Source organism: Bubalus kerabau, chromosome X (genome assembly GCF_029407905.1).
Source record: "Bubalus kerabau isolate K-KA32 ecotype Philippines breed swamp buffalo chromosome X, PCC_UOA_SB_1v2, whole genome shotgun sequence".
In the NCBI taxonomy this organism is placed as follows: domain Eukaryota; kingdom Metazoa; phylum Chordata; class Mammalia; order Artiodactyla; family Bovidae; genus Bubalus; species Bubalus kerabau.
In genome coordinates this window covers 15,147,048-15,162,630 of record NC_073647.1, presented here as the reverse complement: position 1 = coordinate 15,162,630, position 15,583 = coordinate 15,147,048, and positions in this window count along the sequence as shown.

Below are 15,583 nucleotides of genomic sequence, written 5' to 3'. Positions count from 1 at the left end.
CTCTCAGCACTGCTTTAATTTGTGCCACAAATTTTAACATGTTGGATTTTCATTCCATTTAATACATTTTTTATTTCCTTTAATACTCCCTCTTTGACCCAAGTATTATCTAGAAGTGTGTCTGTTTCCCAAGTCTCCTGGGATTTTCACGTTATTCTCTTGTTATTGATTTTTAGTTTGATTCCACTGTGGTCAGAAAACATACTCTGAATGCTTTCAATTGCTTTAAAAATTCTGGTTTGTTTTATAGTCCAAAATGTGGTCTATCTTAGTATATCTTCCGTGAGAACCTTAAAAGAAAGTGTTTTCTGCTTTAGGGGGATGAAGTGCTCTATAAAGATCAATTAGATCAGCGTGTTTGATGTTATTGTTAAATTCTATACTCTTGTGGATTTTTTTTCAAATTGTTATATCAATTGTTGAGAGGGAATATTCAAGTCTCCAGGCAAGAATACTGGAGTGGGTTTTCATGCCCTTCTCAAGGTGATCTTCCTCACCCAGGGATCAAACCCATGTCTCTTATGTCTCCTGAATTGGCAGGCAGATTCTTTACCACTAGCACCACTTAGACCACTTATTTTTAAGGAAACTATTGATATCTTATAGCTTCATCTGCCATTTATTTTTTTTTTCTGTTTCCTCTGGTTTTCATTTCTCTGATTACTTTTTGCTGCCTTTCTGTGTTTTACTTAAATATTTTTTAAGTAGTCATGTACGGATGTGAGACTTGGACCATGAAGAAGGTTGAGTGCTGAAGAGTTTGTGCTTTTGAATTGTGGTGCTGGAGAAGACTCTTGAGAGTCCCTTGGACTTCAAGGAGACCAAACCAGTCAATCCTAAAGGAAATCAACTCTGAATATTCATTGGAAGGACTGATACTGAAGCTGAAGCTCCAATACTTTAGCCATCTGATGCAAAGAACTGACTCATTAGAGAAGACCCTGATGCTGGGAAAGACTGAGGGCAAGAGGAGAAGGAGGCAACAGAGGATAAGATGGTTGGATGGCATCAAAGTCCATGAGTTTGAGTGGAGCTCAGCAAGCTCCAGGAGATAGTGAAGGACAGGGAAGCCTGGCTTGTTGCAGTTCATGGGGTCACAAAGAGTCGGACACAACTTAGTGACTGAACAACAACAAAATTTCATTTTCATCTATCAATAGTTTTTTTTTCTTTTTTATTATTTATTGACATTTATTTCTGACTGTGTTGGGTCTTCATTGCTGCACACAAACTTTCTCTAGTTGCAGGAAGTGGAGGGGGCTTCTCTTGCTCTAGGTTCTAGGTATGGGCTTCAGTAGTTGTGGCACAAGAGCTTATTCGCTCTGTGGCATGTGGGATCTTCCTGGATCAGGGATTTAACAGGTGTCCCCTGCATTAACAGGTGAATTATTAGCCACTGTACTACCAGGTAAGCCCTTATCAATAGTGCTTTTGAGTGTGTTTGTTTCTGTAGCTTTTTAATGGTTGCTTTTGGTATTGCCTTATACATATATAACTTATCCTTGCCTCTGCTGAGCAAAGTGAGTATTCTAGTTACCCATTATGCCTTCTCTCATGCTTCAAAAGTTTAGAAGGCTAGAAGTGCCCCCTTATTGTTCCTCATAAGGCCTCCACTATCACTAAGGGTGGTGGCCTTATTACCAGTCAGTTCAGTTCAGTCACTCAGTCATGTCCGACTCTTTGCAACCCCATGGACTGCAGAACAGCAGGCTTCCCTGTCCATCACCAACTCCCAGAGCTTGCTCAAACTTGTGCCCATCAGGTCGGTGATGCCATCCAACCATCTCATCCTCTGTCATCCCCTCTCTTCCTGCCTTCAATCTTTCCCAGCATCAGGATCTTTTCCAGTGAGTCAGTTCTTTGCATCAGGTGGCCATAGTTTTGGGGCTTCAGCACCAGTACTTCCACTGAATAGTCAGGACTGATTTCCTTTAGGATGGACTGGTTGGATCTCCTCGCATTCCAAGGGACTCTCAAGAGTCTTCTCCAACACCACAGACCAAAAGCATCAGTCCTTCAGTGCTCAGATTTCTTTATGGTCCAACTCTCACATCCATACATGACTACTGTAAAAAACATAGCTTTTCCTTAAAAAACTGGAAATAGAACTGCCATATGACCCAGCAATCCCACTGCTGGGCATACACACCGAGGAAACCAGAATTGAAAGAGACTACCCCAATGTTCATCACAGCACTGTTTATAATAGCCAGGACATGGAAGCAACCTAGATGTCCATCAGCAGATGAATGGATAAGAAAAGCTGTGGTACATATACACAATGGATTATTACTCAGCCATTAAAAAGAATACATTTGAAACAGTTCTAATGAGGTGGATGAAACTGGAGCCTATTATACAGAGTGAAGTAAGCCAGAAAGAAAAACACCAATACGGTAAGTATACTAATGCATATATATGGAATTTAGAAAGATGGTAATGACAACCCTGTATGCAAGACAGCAAAAGAGACACCGATGTATAGAACAGTCTTTTGGACTCTGTGGGAGAGGGAGGTGGGGATGATTTGGGAGAATGGCATTAAAACATGTATAATATCATATAAGAAACGAATTGCCAGTCCAGGTTCAAAGCAGGATACAGGATGCTTGGGGCTGGTGCACTGGGATGACCCGGAGGGATGGTATGGGGAGGGAGGTGGGAGGGGGGTTCAGGATTGGGAACACATGTACACCCGTGGCGGATGCATGTTGATGTATGGCAAAACCAATACAATATTGTAAAGTAAAAAAAAAAACAAAAACAAAAAACAAAAAAAACATAGCTTTGACTAGATGGACCTTTTTTGGCAAAGAAATGTCTCTGCTTTTTAATATGTTGTCTAGGTTGGTCATAGCTTTTCTTCCAAGGAGCAAGCATCTTTTAATTTCATGGCTGCAGTCACCATCTGCAGTGATTTTGGAGCCCAAGAAAATAAAGTCTCTCATGGTTTCCATTGTTTTCCCATCTATTTGCCATGAAGTGATTGGACCAGATGCCATGATCTTAGTTTTCTGAAAGTTGAGTTTAAAGTCAGCTTTTTCACATTCCTCTTTCACTTTCCTCAAGAGGCTCTTTAGTTCTTCTTCCCTTTCTGCCATAAGGGTGGTGTTATCTGCATATCTGAGGTTATTGATATTTCTCCCACAAGACATTAAAATTCCTGACTCTTGCTAGGCCTCCTCTGAGACCTCCTCTGTTGGGGGGAAAGAAGGATACCTCAGTACTCCCCACAGTCTCTACTGACACCACTGGATAGGAGGCTAGCTTGTTACCACCAGTTGGGGATAAAAGTCCTAGCATCTTATTCAACTTTTTTTTGATACCACCACAAAGAGGGCAGGGAAGACCAGAACACCTTACATCAGCCTAGAAAGAGTGCAAGTCTAGGCTCTTCCTTTTGCTTTTGCTGGTGGGAGTGGGTCCAAAATTTTTCCTGTGGTGTTTCACTAGAGTGGTTATTGACCAAAAGTTTTCTGTCTTATTAGGCTACCCCTTTCCTGGTCTTTTGGCTAGAGAAAGCAGGCTCTATTTTTAATGTGTATGCCTGTTGATATTCCTAGGTTGCTGGTTTATTCAAGACTGTATCTTGAAGAAGTGAAGTGAAGTTGCTTAGTCATGTCTGACTCTTTGCGACTTCATGGACTGTAACCTATCAGACTCCTCCGACCATGGGATTTTCCAGGCAAGAATACCAGAGTAGGTTGCCATTTCCTTCTCCAGGGGATCTTCCCAACCCAGGGATTGAACCCGGGTCTCCTGCATTGCAGGTAGACGCTTTACTGTCTGAGCCACCAGGGAAGCTTAAAAGTAAAGTTGAGGGAACTCCCTGCTATGTCATTCTTTGAGTTCACAGCTTACCAGCTGATCTGGCTTCCATTCATCTCTCAGAGTCTTTTTGACTCTGAAACAGAATCATCTCTTTGTTTCACATATCACATCATATCCATAGGTTTTAAATATACTTAACAGGATAAAAATAGTGGAAAATATATCTAGTCTATCTTCTGGAAAGGAGAAGTTGTACAATCATGTTACTTTAACTTCGCAGTAACCCTGAAAGTTTGATCCTATCACTATTCCTTAAAAAAATTGAGACCCATAGACATTACCCAGGGCTTCCCAGGTGGTGCTAGTGGTAAAGGACCTGCCTCCCAGTGCAGGAGCGGAGAAGGCAATGGCAACCCACTCTAGTACTCTTGCCTGGAAAATGCCATGGACAGAGTAGCCTGGTAGGCTGCAGTCCATGGGGTTGTGACTAGTCAGACACGACTTCACTTTCACACTTTGGAGAAGGAAATGGCAACCCATTCCAGTGTTCTTGCCTGGAGAATCCCAGGGACAGCGGAGCCTGGTGGGCTGCCATCTAATGGGGTCACACAGAGTCAGACACGACTGAAGTGACTTAGCAGCAGCAGCAGTGCAGGAGACATAAAAGACGTGGGTTTGATCCCTGGGTCAGGAAGATCCCCTGGAGGAGGACATAGCACACTCCAGTATTCTTGCCTGGAGAATCCCAAGGACAAAGGAGCCTGGCGGACTATGGTTCATAGGGTTGCAAAGAGTCAGACATGACTGAGGCGACTTAGCATGCACCCATAGAAGTTACCCAAACTGCCTGAACCTAGAAACCAACAAATGGTAAAATCGTAATTCAAATTCAGCTATGTATCATCCCAAAGCTTAGATAATTAAATGATATATTGACTTATAGGAGAATCATTGTCCTTACCCACCACAAGGTAGTGGTCCAAAGTGTTGTTGAATATGGTAGCCACTAGCCATCTATGGATAACTAAATTTCTATTCATTAAAATTAAATAAAATTTAAAATTCAGCTGCTCAGTCATACTAGATTCATTTCAAGTATTCAATAGCTATGTGTGGTTAATGGCTACTCTATTAAATGGTGTAATATAGAATATTTCCATTATTGTAAAACATTATACTGGACAGTATTGGTCTAGAGAGTATTCACACAATAAATATAAACTATGATGGATGCTTATGATAGAGAGATCCATTATAACATAGATGATAAAATGCTATATAACTGAATACTAATGTGGTTTTACTCATGTAATCTAAGAAATGTTCATGGAAGATACTTCAAGAGCTATAGGTATATTTAGAAAAGTTGGACAACAGGTTTTTTTTTTTTTAATTGGCAGTCTTTGGGGGTTTTGTTTGCTTGCTTTTGTAAAGTTTTATTTTTTTATTAATTTATTTTTTATTTGAGGATAATTGCTTTACAGTGTTGTGTTGATTTCTGCCATTCATCAACATGTATCAGCCATTGGTATACACGTGTCTTCTCCTTCTTGAACCTCTCTCCCACTCCTCCATCCTATCCTGCCCCTATAGGTTATCACAGTGCACCAGACTGAGCTCCCTGTGTTATAAGGCAACTTCCCACCAGCTATCTGTTTTACATGTGGTAATGTATATGTTTCTTCCCAAATGAAGAAACTTCTCAGGTGAAGAAGACTTCCCAGGTGGTGCTAGAGGTAAAGAATTCCCCTGCAATGTGGGAAACCTGGGTTCAATCCCTGGGTTGGGAAGATCCCCTGGAGAAGGGAATGGCAACCCACTCCAGTATTCTGGCCTGGAGAATTCCATGGACAGAGGAAGCCTGGCAGGCTACAGTCCATGGGGTTGCAAAGAGTCAGACACAACTGAAGTGACTTAGCACTCAGCACACATGTATATGTTTCAATGCTACTCTCTCGAGTCATACTACCCTCTTCTTCCCCCAGTGGGACAACAGGGACTTGATTGTTCCCTGTTATATTGGTTCCCTGATATATTTCCAACATCTCAAACAGGACCTCATCTCAAAAAGGACCTTGCACATAATAGATGCATAAAAAGTATTTCTAATAAATGCCTGAATTAATAAAAAAAATTAGAGGGCAACATTAACAAGTCAAACTACTACTTCTGAGCAAGTACATAGAGAAGGGAGTGAGCACAGTTTTTCAGGAAACAATAAGTATAGTCAGCTCAGCATTTGGTAAAGATGTAATAGATGAGACTAGAAAGGAGTAGGAGCCAGATCATGGAGGGCCTTATATAATCAGTAAAAGACCATCTCCAAACTCCATATATCTAAACTCTAATTAGTCCTCTTTCCCTCCATTGCATTCCTTTTCCTGCATTTTCTGTCTTTACCCAGTTAGAGTTATCAACATTAAAAATGTGAAGATCATCTTAGACATTTTTGTCATTACGTCCTGCCATTAATCAATCCCCAAGTCATTTCATTCCTGCTTCTCAAATCCCTAATGAATCTACCTCTTCCTCTCCATTCACACCACTGCTACCAAGCTTCAGGACTTTGTTGCTTCTTTCTTGCCTGAACCATTACAATAGCTTCCTACTTGGTTTCCTTGCCTTCATTCTCTTCTAGTCCAACCTTTACATTTTAAGATTTATCAATTGAAAAAAACATATGTACAGATAAGTACCCTGCTTAAACCCTTGTCATCATATTTAAATACTTTAGAGCTAACATACTTTTCCAGATTTATCACCAGTCACCTATGAATTGCATTCCATTTCCTTTGAGAAACAGGAGCAATTGCATTCCTTGTGTGTCTCAAGCCTTTTGTATAAGCATGCCTTGTTTTTGCACAGAGTGGTAACACTGCGGTAATAAATTAATTCTCCAGTTTGTCTTGAGAATAACTTATTAAGTTAATATGACTGAGCTCTGCCCTCATCAACTCTATGAAGATCTATCCTATCCCTGACTCCTATTCCTCCCATGTTTAGCCTTCAATTTTATTAAATACTCTCTCCTCCTTGGTACATAGCATCCCAAGTATATTTCCATTGTGTCATCTAGCACATTACTTTTTCATCAATGTCTTCTTTCCTCATGCATTGTGAATTCCTTGAAGGTAGTTATTTCACCTATTTTTCTTTGTATTCCCATGATGTCTCACTCAGAGGAATCTCTCAATAATAGACTTTAAGATGAATTAACTTTACTTCATATGCTATTGTGAGTCATGAAAGGATTTGAACAGGAGTGTGGCATCATAACTCTGCTTCAAGACTATTATTCTGGTAGCAGTGTGAAGAATGGGTTAGATGGAGGGTAAGTATACTAACAGTCCCTTAAATGAACAGTAAAAAAAAAAATAGAGGCTTCAAAATGACCTTTTCTGTTATCATTTTTTTTTCTTTAAGCTTTTAATGATCATATATAATCACCCCATTAAAGACTAGGAGAGCTTAAAAAATCATGGTCTTATGAATCCTTTGCAGACGTAGCACTTAGTAAGTACAAAATTACAAAACGAGAACAATGAACCTATTTTTCTTCTATGAAGGAGTAACTGGTTTTTGTAAAGGCAGGAAATTATCCTAGGGGCCAGAGAGGGAGATCAAAGGGATTACTACCACCATTAATCTTCTGAAGCAATAGCTTACTAATTAGCATCCCCAAATGAATAGCCGACGTGTAGACACACTCACATGGGAATAAAGAGATAATATTCTACCAAAAAGATAAACTATGGTCCCCAAGGGAGTAGTAAGCCTGTAGGGTTTGTGACACTACTGTATCTTTGAAGAAGTACTAACACTCGTCTGGTTAAGAAAGGTGTGGGAATTAGAAAGATCTCAGCAGCTCAGTATGAACTACTGTGCTTGGAAAAGTGGGTTTCATGTCAGTGTTTATTCAGGGGAGAGGAGGAGAAGAAGGATACTGTTGATTTTGTTATTTTTGTTTGTACATGAATGAGCTTTGTTCCCTGGGTCTTTTGATGAGTTAGGCTTTTGTGAACAAATCTATTGGGTATGCAAATAAGAGGTATGAACTGGAATTAAGAGCTTAATATCTGTCATGTGCTAACTCTGTATTCATGTGCTAACTCTGTATTCAGGGTGAATATATATTTAAATCATATTTTTAGGGATGCATTTTGTATATGTGTACTATACTCCATACTAATATATATATATAGTATATACATGTGCTATAGTTTTAAAGAAATTGAAATTATTTCCTCCAAATTTTTTTATATTATTTTTAATGGACAATATAAATATAGAATGTTAAATGGTTGCAGACATATATTTTTATTCTTTTGCTCCATATCTTAGCTTTAAAGGCACTACTTTGGAACCTCCCTTGATTAAAACAATGGCTTTCTTATATTCCATAGTAGTATCAGTAGTTCAGCCTGAAAAACTAGGCTCTCAAAGATGAATTTTGGAAAATTTTTCTTTATATTAAGTTCGCCATAACTAAAGCCACTTCCAAGTACTATTTTAATGCTTGACCTTTAGGGTTCATAATTTTTCTGATGGGGGCCATAGGGGAAATGGCTGACAGGGCCCATTCTCTACCTCCTCGACTTTTGATGACACCACACTCTGTTTCACACTGGCCTCCTACAGCATAACAAAGAATGAACCCTCAACAAAGTAAACACTTGTTCCTTAGCCAGTGAGTACTCTTGAAGTTTTAATTGAAGTGAGTACAAGCATATCTTGTTTTACTGTACTTCACAGTACAATAAAACAACTCTTTTAACTCTCAAACAAGTCTTTTAATGCTATTTTTCCAACAGTATTTGCTCACGTCACACCTCTGGGTGTCATATTTTACTAATTCTCACAATATTTAAAACTTTTTCATTATTATATTGGAGGTGATCTGTGGTAGATGATTTTGATGTTACTATTGCAAAAAGATTATGATTTGCTGAAGGCTCAGATGATGGTTAGCATTTTTTAGCAATAAACTTTTTTTTTTTTTTAATTATGAGACGTACGTTGTTTTTGAGGACTTCCCTATAGCTCAGATGGTAAAGAATCTGCCTGCAATGCAGGAGACACAGATTTGATCCCTGGGTCAGGAAGATCCTCTGGAAAAAGGAATGGCAATCCACTCCAGTATTCTTGCCTGGGAAATCCCTTGGACAGAGGAGCCTGGTGGGCTACAATCCATGAGGTCACAAAGAGTCAGACACAACTAAGCAACTAACACTAATACTACTACTACCACCACCACCATTACTACATTTTTAGACATAATGTTATTATACACTTAATAGGTTACCATAGAGTATAAATATAATTTTTGTATGCACTGGGAAAAAATAATTGCGTGACCTGTTTTATTATATATCTGCTTTATCATGGTGATCTGGAACCACAACTGCAATTGAGGCAAGGAAGAGACTTTAATCAGGGAGCTGGCGTACCAAGAAGATGGCAGACTAGCACCTCAAAATAACCATCTTATTGGCATCTGGATGCCAGGTATTTTTATAGATCAGAGATGTGGGGAGGTGAGGAACCAAAGTAAAAAGGCCATTAGTTTTGCGAACATCTCCTAGAATGGCAAACCTCAGGGAGGGAAAGTGTTACTTTCTTCCTTCCTGCCATCCACAGGTGGACAGGGATCTGAACTAAGGCACTTCCGTTTAAGAGTCAGGCCAAGGGGCAGGGTTCTCTGAGGCAAACCATCAGGAAGGACTAATGCTGAAGCTGAAACTCCAATACTTTGGCCACCTGATGAGAAGAACTGACTCATTTGAAAAGACCCTGATGCTAGGAAAGATTGAAGGTGGGAGGAGAAGGGGACGACAGGGGATGAGATGTTGGATGGCATCACCAACTCGATGGACATGAGTTTGAATAAGCTCTGGGAGTTGGTGACGGACAGGCAGGCCTGACGTGCTGCAGTCCATGGGGTCACAGAGTCAGACGTGACTGAGCGGCTGAATTGACTGACTTACTGCAACACCTGTTATTGACTGAAGAAAAACACACAACCTAAAAGTTTCAAGTTAAGTTTTATTTACTGAGAACTATACTCCAGGAGACAGCCTTTCAGCTCTAAGGAACTGCTCCAGAGAGGTAAGGGAGGAAACAGAATATATAGTAGTTTTTGCTTTAAAAAAATGTAGTTGAACATCAAAAGATTACTGTTAGTTCCCAAAATAGACATGGAAAATTAATGATTTTGGTGCTTTTCTATGTATTAGAAGAAGCAAGAGTCTAGGCTCATTGAAATTATACCTTAGATATTCACCTTAACTATCTAGGACTAGTATCGTGTTTCTGTCCATCCTGAATTCCCCTGAGGGTACACTGTCATGGGGACGGTGGGGCAAGAAACTGTAGTAGCTAAAGACTTTATAACTAGCAACATTCATTGTTTACTGGAATGGCAGGCAACATTCCATTTTCCACACTGTACTTTAGGATGGATTTTAGGAAACTTTGGCTAATTTCCTGATCACAATTTAATCCTATTCTTTGCCATTCAGATTGGCTTTCCTGAGCCGCAATCTGACAAATGCTTTTTCAGAGCAAAAGTTGTGACAACATGTCTGAGGGAAAAAAAACCTATTTATTTGCCCTTACTTCAGTTTTATCAACTGAAAAATGGGACTGATAATTAGTATTTTGATCTGCAGAAGGTTTTTGTTTTTGTTTAAATAGATAAAGCGAGACACATTTAAAAATCATATATGTTCCCTGGTAACTATACACGGTTAGAATAATTCTTAATAATAATTACTGGCTAGGGTAAATTGGTTGTAGAGAGGACTTATAATTATGTTTAAAATTTAGAATTTCAGCATAGAATAACTCCAACTTTAGAACCATCTGTCTATTAATGCACAACCCACTGACCGAGCCTCTGAAATCAAGCAGAGCACAAACCTGTATTCACAACAAATGGGAACTGTGTTTTTGTAGCTTGCCATGGTCTATTTTGAATCTTCCTCCCCAAATCCAATTATTCCAAAGATATTGTCAAGGAGCCAAATTGCCTTATTTTTCTTCCTTCCTGCCTACTTTGTGAGGTGCTGAAAAGTAGCTCTGAGCCCTAAGGGTAGGCAGCCAGAGACCTGAGAAGAGCTACAGCCACTTGTAGCTGAAAACTTGTTAATTGGCCTTCAGATAATCAAGAGTTTATAGAAAATTTAGATCTATTGATACTCACTGAGTTTTACTATAACTGCACAATCTTTGTTTTGTAGTCATCAAACCATAAAGAAAAGAAATTAGCTTTCAGAGTGGAGAAATAAATGATAGTCCAGCTTGGCTTAGGGGAATATTTTTCCTTATTGTCTTCTAATACAATACTTATCAAAAGTATCTCTGAATTAAATGAAACCCCTTAGAACATTATGAAAATTAATGATGAATTAAATGAGAGTTCAGATAAAAATCATAATGCTCTATATGAAAATACTCTACAATATAAATAAGGATCTTTATATCCATCCATTAAGAAGGCAACACAATATTTCTAATAATATTATATATTTATTATATATTTACAGTTAACTTTTAAATGATATATGATAATAAATGTTCTGGAACCAATTTCAGTGTTTGTGTGGAGATTTCCCCACACCATAAAACAAGTCTCTAACATCAGCTGATGTTAACCAGTCTGATCACAAAGAAGACAACTCGTCTAACTCAGTGAAACTAAGAGCCATGCTGTGTAGGGCCACCCAAGACAAACGGGTCATGGTGGAGAGTTCTGACAAAACGTGGTCCAATGGAGAAGGGAATGGCAAAGCACTTCAGTATTCTTGCATTGAGAACCCTATGAACAGTATTAAAAGGCAAAGAGAAAGGACACTGAAAGATGAACTCCCCAGGTTGGTGGGTGCCCAATATGCTAGGGGAGAACAGTAGAGAAATAACTCCAAAAAGAATGAAGAGACAGAGCCAAAGCAAAAACAACACCCAGTTGTGAATGTGACTGGTGATGGAAGTAAAGTCCAATGCTGTAAAGAGCAATATTGCATAGGAACCTGAAATGTTAGGTCCATAAATCAAGGCAAACTGGAAGTGGTCAAACAGGAGATGGCAAGAGTAAACATCAGCATTTTAGGAATCAGCAAACTAAAATGGACTGGAATGGGTGAATTTAACTCACATGACCATTATATCTACTACTGTGGGCAGGAATCCCTTAGAAGAAATGGAATAGCCATCATAGTAAACCAAAGAGTCCAAAATACAGTATTTAGATGCAATCTCAAAAGTGACAAAATGATCTCTGTTTCCAAGGCAAACCATTCAATATCACAGTAATCCAAGTCTATGCCCCGACCAGTAATGCTAAAGAGCTGAAGTTTAATGGTTCTATGAAGACCTACAAACCTTCTAGATCTAACACCCAAAAAAGATGTCCTTTTCATTATAGGGGACTGGAATGCAAAAATAGCTAGTCAAGAAATACCTGGAGTAACAGGCAAATTTGGCCTTGGAGTACAGAATGAAACAGGGCAAAGGCTAATAGAGTTTTGCCAAGAGAACACACTCTTCATGCCAAACACCCTCTTCCAACAACACAAGAGGAGACTATACACATGGACATCACCAGATGGTCAACACTGAAATCATACTGATGATATTTTTTGCAGCCAAGATGGAAAAGCACTATACAGTCAGCAAAAACAAGACCAGGAACTGACTGTGGCACAGATCATGAACTCCTTATTGCCAAATTCAGACTGAAATTGAAGAAAGTAGGGAAAACGCCTAAAACATTCAGCTATAACCTAAATCAAATCCCTAACGATTATACAGTGGAAGTGAGAAATAGATTTAAGGGACTAGATCTGATAGACAGAGTGCCTGAAGAACTATGGACACCTGACATTATACAGGAGGCAGTGATCCACACCATCCTTAAGAAAAAGAAATGCAAAAAGGCAAAATGGTCGTCTGAGGAGGCCTTACAAACAGCTATCAAAAAAAAAAAAAAAGTGAAAGGCAAAGGAGAAAAGGAAAAATATAATCATCTGAATGCAGAATTCCAAAGAATAGCAAGGAGAGATATGAAAGCCTTCCTTAGTGATCTCTGCAAAGAAATAGAGGAAAACAATAGAATGGGAGACTAGAGATCTCTTCAAGAAAATTAGAGATACCAAGGGAACATTGCATGCAAAGATGGGCTCAATAAAGGACAGAAATGGTAGGGACCTAACAGAAGCAGAAGATATTAAGAAGAGGTGCCAAGAATACACAGAAGAACTATACAAAAAAGATCTTCATGACCCAGAAAATCACGATGGTGTGATCACTCACACAGAGCCAGACATCCTGGAATGTGAAGTGAAGTGAGCCTTCAGTTCAGTTCAGTTCAGTCGCTCAGTCGTGTCCGACTCTTTGCGACCACATGAATTGCAGCACGCCAGGTCTCCCTGTCCATCACCAACTCCCGGAGTTCACTCAGACTCACATCCATCAAGTCAGTGATGCCATCCAGCCATCTCATCCTCTGTCATCCCCTTCTCCTCCTGCCCCCAATCCCTCCCAGCATCAGAGTCTTTTCCAATGAGTCAACCCTTCGCATGAGGTGGCCAAAGTATTGGAGTTTCAGCTTTAGCATCATTCCTTCCAAAGAAATCCCAGGGCTGATCTCCTTCAGAATGGACTGGTTGGGTCTCCTTGCAGTCCAGGGGACTCTCAAGAGTCTTCTCCAACACCACAGTTCAAAAGCATCCATTCTTCAGCACTCAGCCTTCTTCACAGTCCAACTCTCACATCCATATATGACCACAGGAAAAACCACAGCCTTGACTAGACGGACCTTTGTTGGCAAAGTAATGTCTCTGCTTTTTAATATGCTATCTAGATTGCTCATAACTTTCCTTCCAAGGAGTAAGCGTCTTTTAATTTCATGGCTGCAGTCACCATCTGCAGTGATTTTGGAGCCCCAAAAAATAAAGTCTGACACTGTTTCCACTGTCTCCCCATCTATTTCCCATGAAGTGATGGGACCGGATGCCATGATCTTCGTTTTCTGAATGTTGAGCTTTAAGCCAACTTTTTCACTCTCCACTTTCACTTTCATCCAGAGGCTTTTTAGTTCCTCTTCACTTAGAAAGCATCACTATGAACAAAGCTAGTGGAGGTGATGGAATTCCAGCTGAGCTATTTCAAATCCTAAAAGGTGATGCTGTGAAAGTGCTGCACTCAATATACCAGCAAATTTGGAAAACTCAGCAATGGCCACAGGACTGGAAAAGGTCAGTTTTCATTCCATTCCCAAAGAAAGGCAATGCCAGAAATTTCTCAAGCTACAGCACAATTGCACTCATCTCACATGCTAGTATAGTAATGCTCAAAATCCTCCAAGTTAGGCTTCATCAGTGCATGAACTGTGAAGTTCCAGATGTTCAAGCTGGATTTAGAACAAGCAGGGGAACCAGAGATCAAATTGCCAACATCTGCTGGATCATCAAAAAAGCAAGAGAGTTCCAGAAAAAAATTCTATTTCTGCTTTATTAACTATGCCAAAGCCTTTAACTGTGTGTATTATAACCAACTGTGGAAAATTCTTTAAGAGATGGGAATGCCAGACCGTCTCACCTGCCTCTTGAAAATTCTGTATGCAGGTCAAGAAGCATCAGTTAGAACTGGACATGGAACAACAGACGGGTTCCAAATAGGAAAAGGAGTATGTCAAGGCTGTATATTGTAACCCTGCTTATTTAACTTCTACGCAGAGTACATCATGAGAAACGCTGGGCTGGATGAAGCACAAGCTGGAATCAAGATTGCCAGGAGAAATATCAATAACCTCAGATATGCAGATGACACCACCCTTATGACAGAAAGTAAAGAAGAACTAAAGAGCCTCTTGAGGAAAGTGAAAGAGGAGAGTGAAAAGCTGGCTTAAAAGCCAACATTTAGAAAACAAAGATCATGGCATCTGGTCCCATCACTTCATGACAAATAGATGGAGAAACAATGGAGACAGTGACAGACTTTATTTGGGGGGGCTCCAAAATCACTGCAGATTGTGACTAGAGCCATGAAATTAAAATATGTTTGCTCCTTGAAAGAAAAGCTATGACCAACCTAGACAGCATATTAAAAATTAGAGACATTATTTTGCAACAAAGGTCTGTCTAGTCAAAGCTATGGTTTTCCAGTAGTCATGTATGGATATGAGAGTTGGACTATAAAGAAAGCTGAGCACTGAAGAACTGATGCTTTAGAACTGTGGAGCTGGAGAAGACTATTGAGAGTTCCTTGGACTGCAAGGAGATCCAACCAGTCCATCCTAAAGAAAATCAGTCCTGAATATTCATTGGAAGGACTGATGCTGAAGCTGAAACCCCAATACTTTGGCCACCTGATATGAAGAACTGACTCTTTTGAAAAGACTCTGAAGCTGGGAAAGATTGAAGTGGGGAGGAGAAGGGGACGACAGAGGATGAGATGGTTGGATGGCATCACTGACTCAATGGACATGAGTTTGAGTAAACTCTGGGAGTTAACTATGGACAGGGAGGTTGGAGTGCTGCAGTCCATGGGGTCACAAAGACTCAGACATGACTGAGCAACTGAACAGAACTGAACTGAGCATCAGCTGGGTGTCCTGCAATTCAACTCAATTCTCACAGTATCTACCAAGAGATAGCAATAGATTTCACAGGTTAAGGGCACATTTCCACAAAACTGCCCTCTACTTCAGTGCCAATCACAAGTCTATGTTGTTACTAACTAATCCTGCAACAGATTGGAGTTTCCCATTACTCCTTCCTTCCTAATGGTCCATTCGTGGTTTAGAAAAGAATTT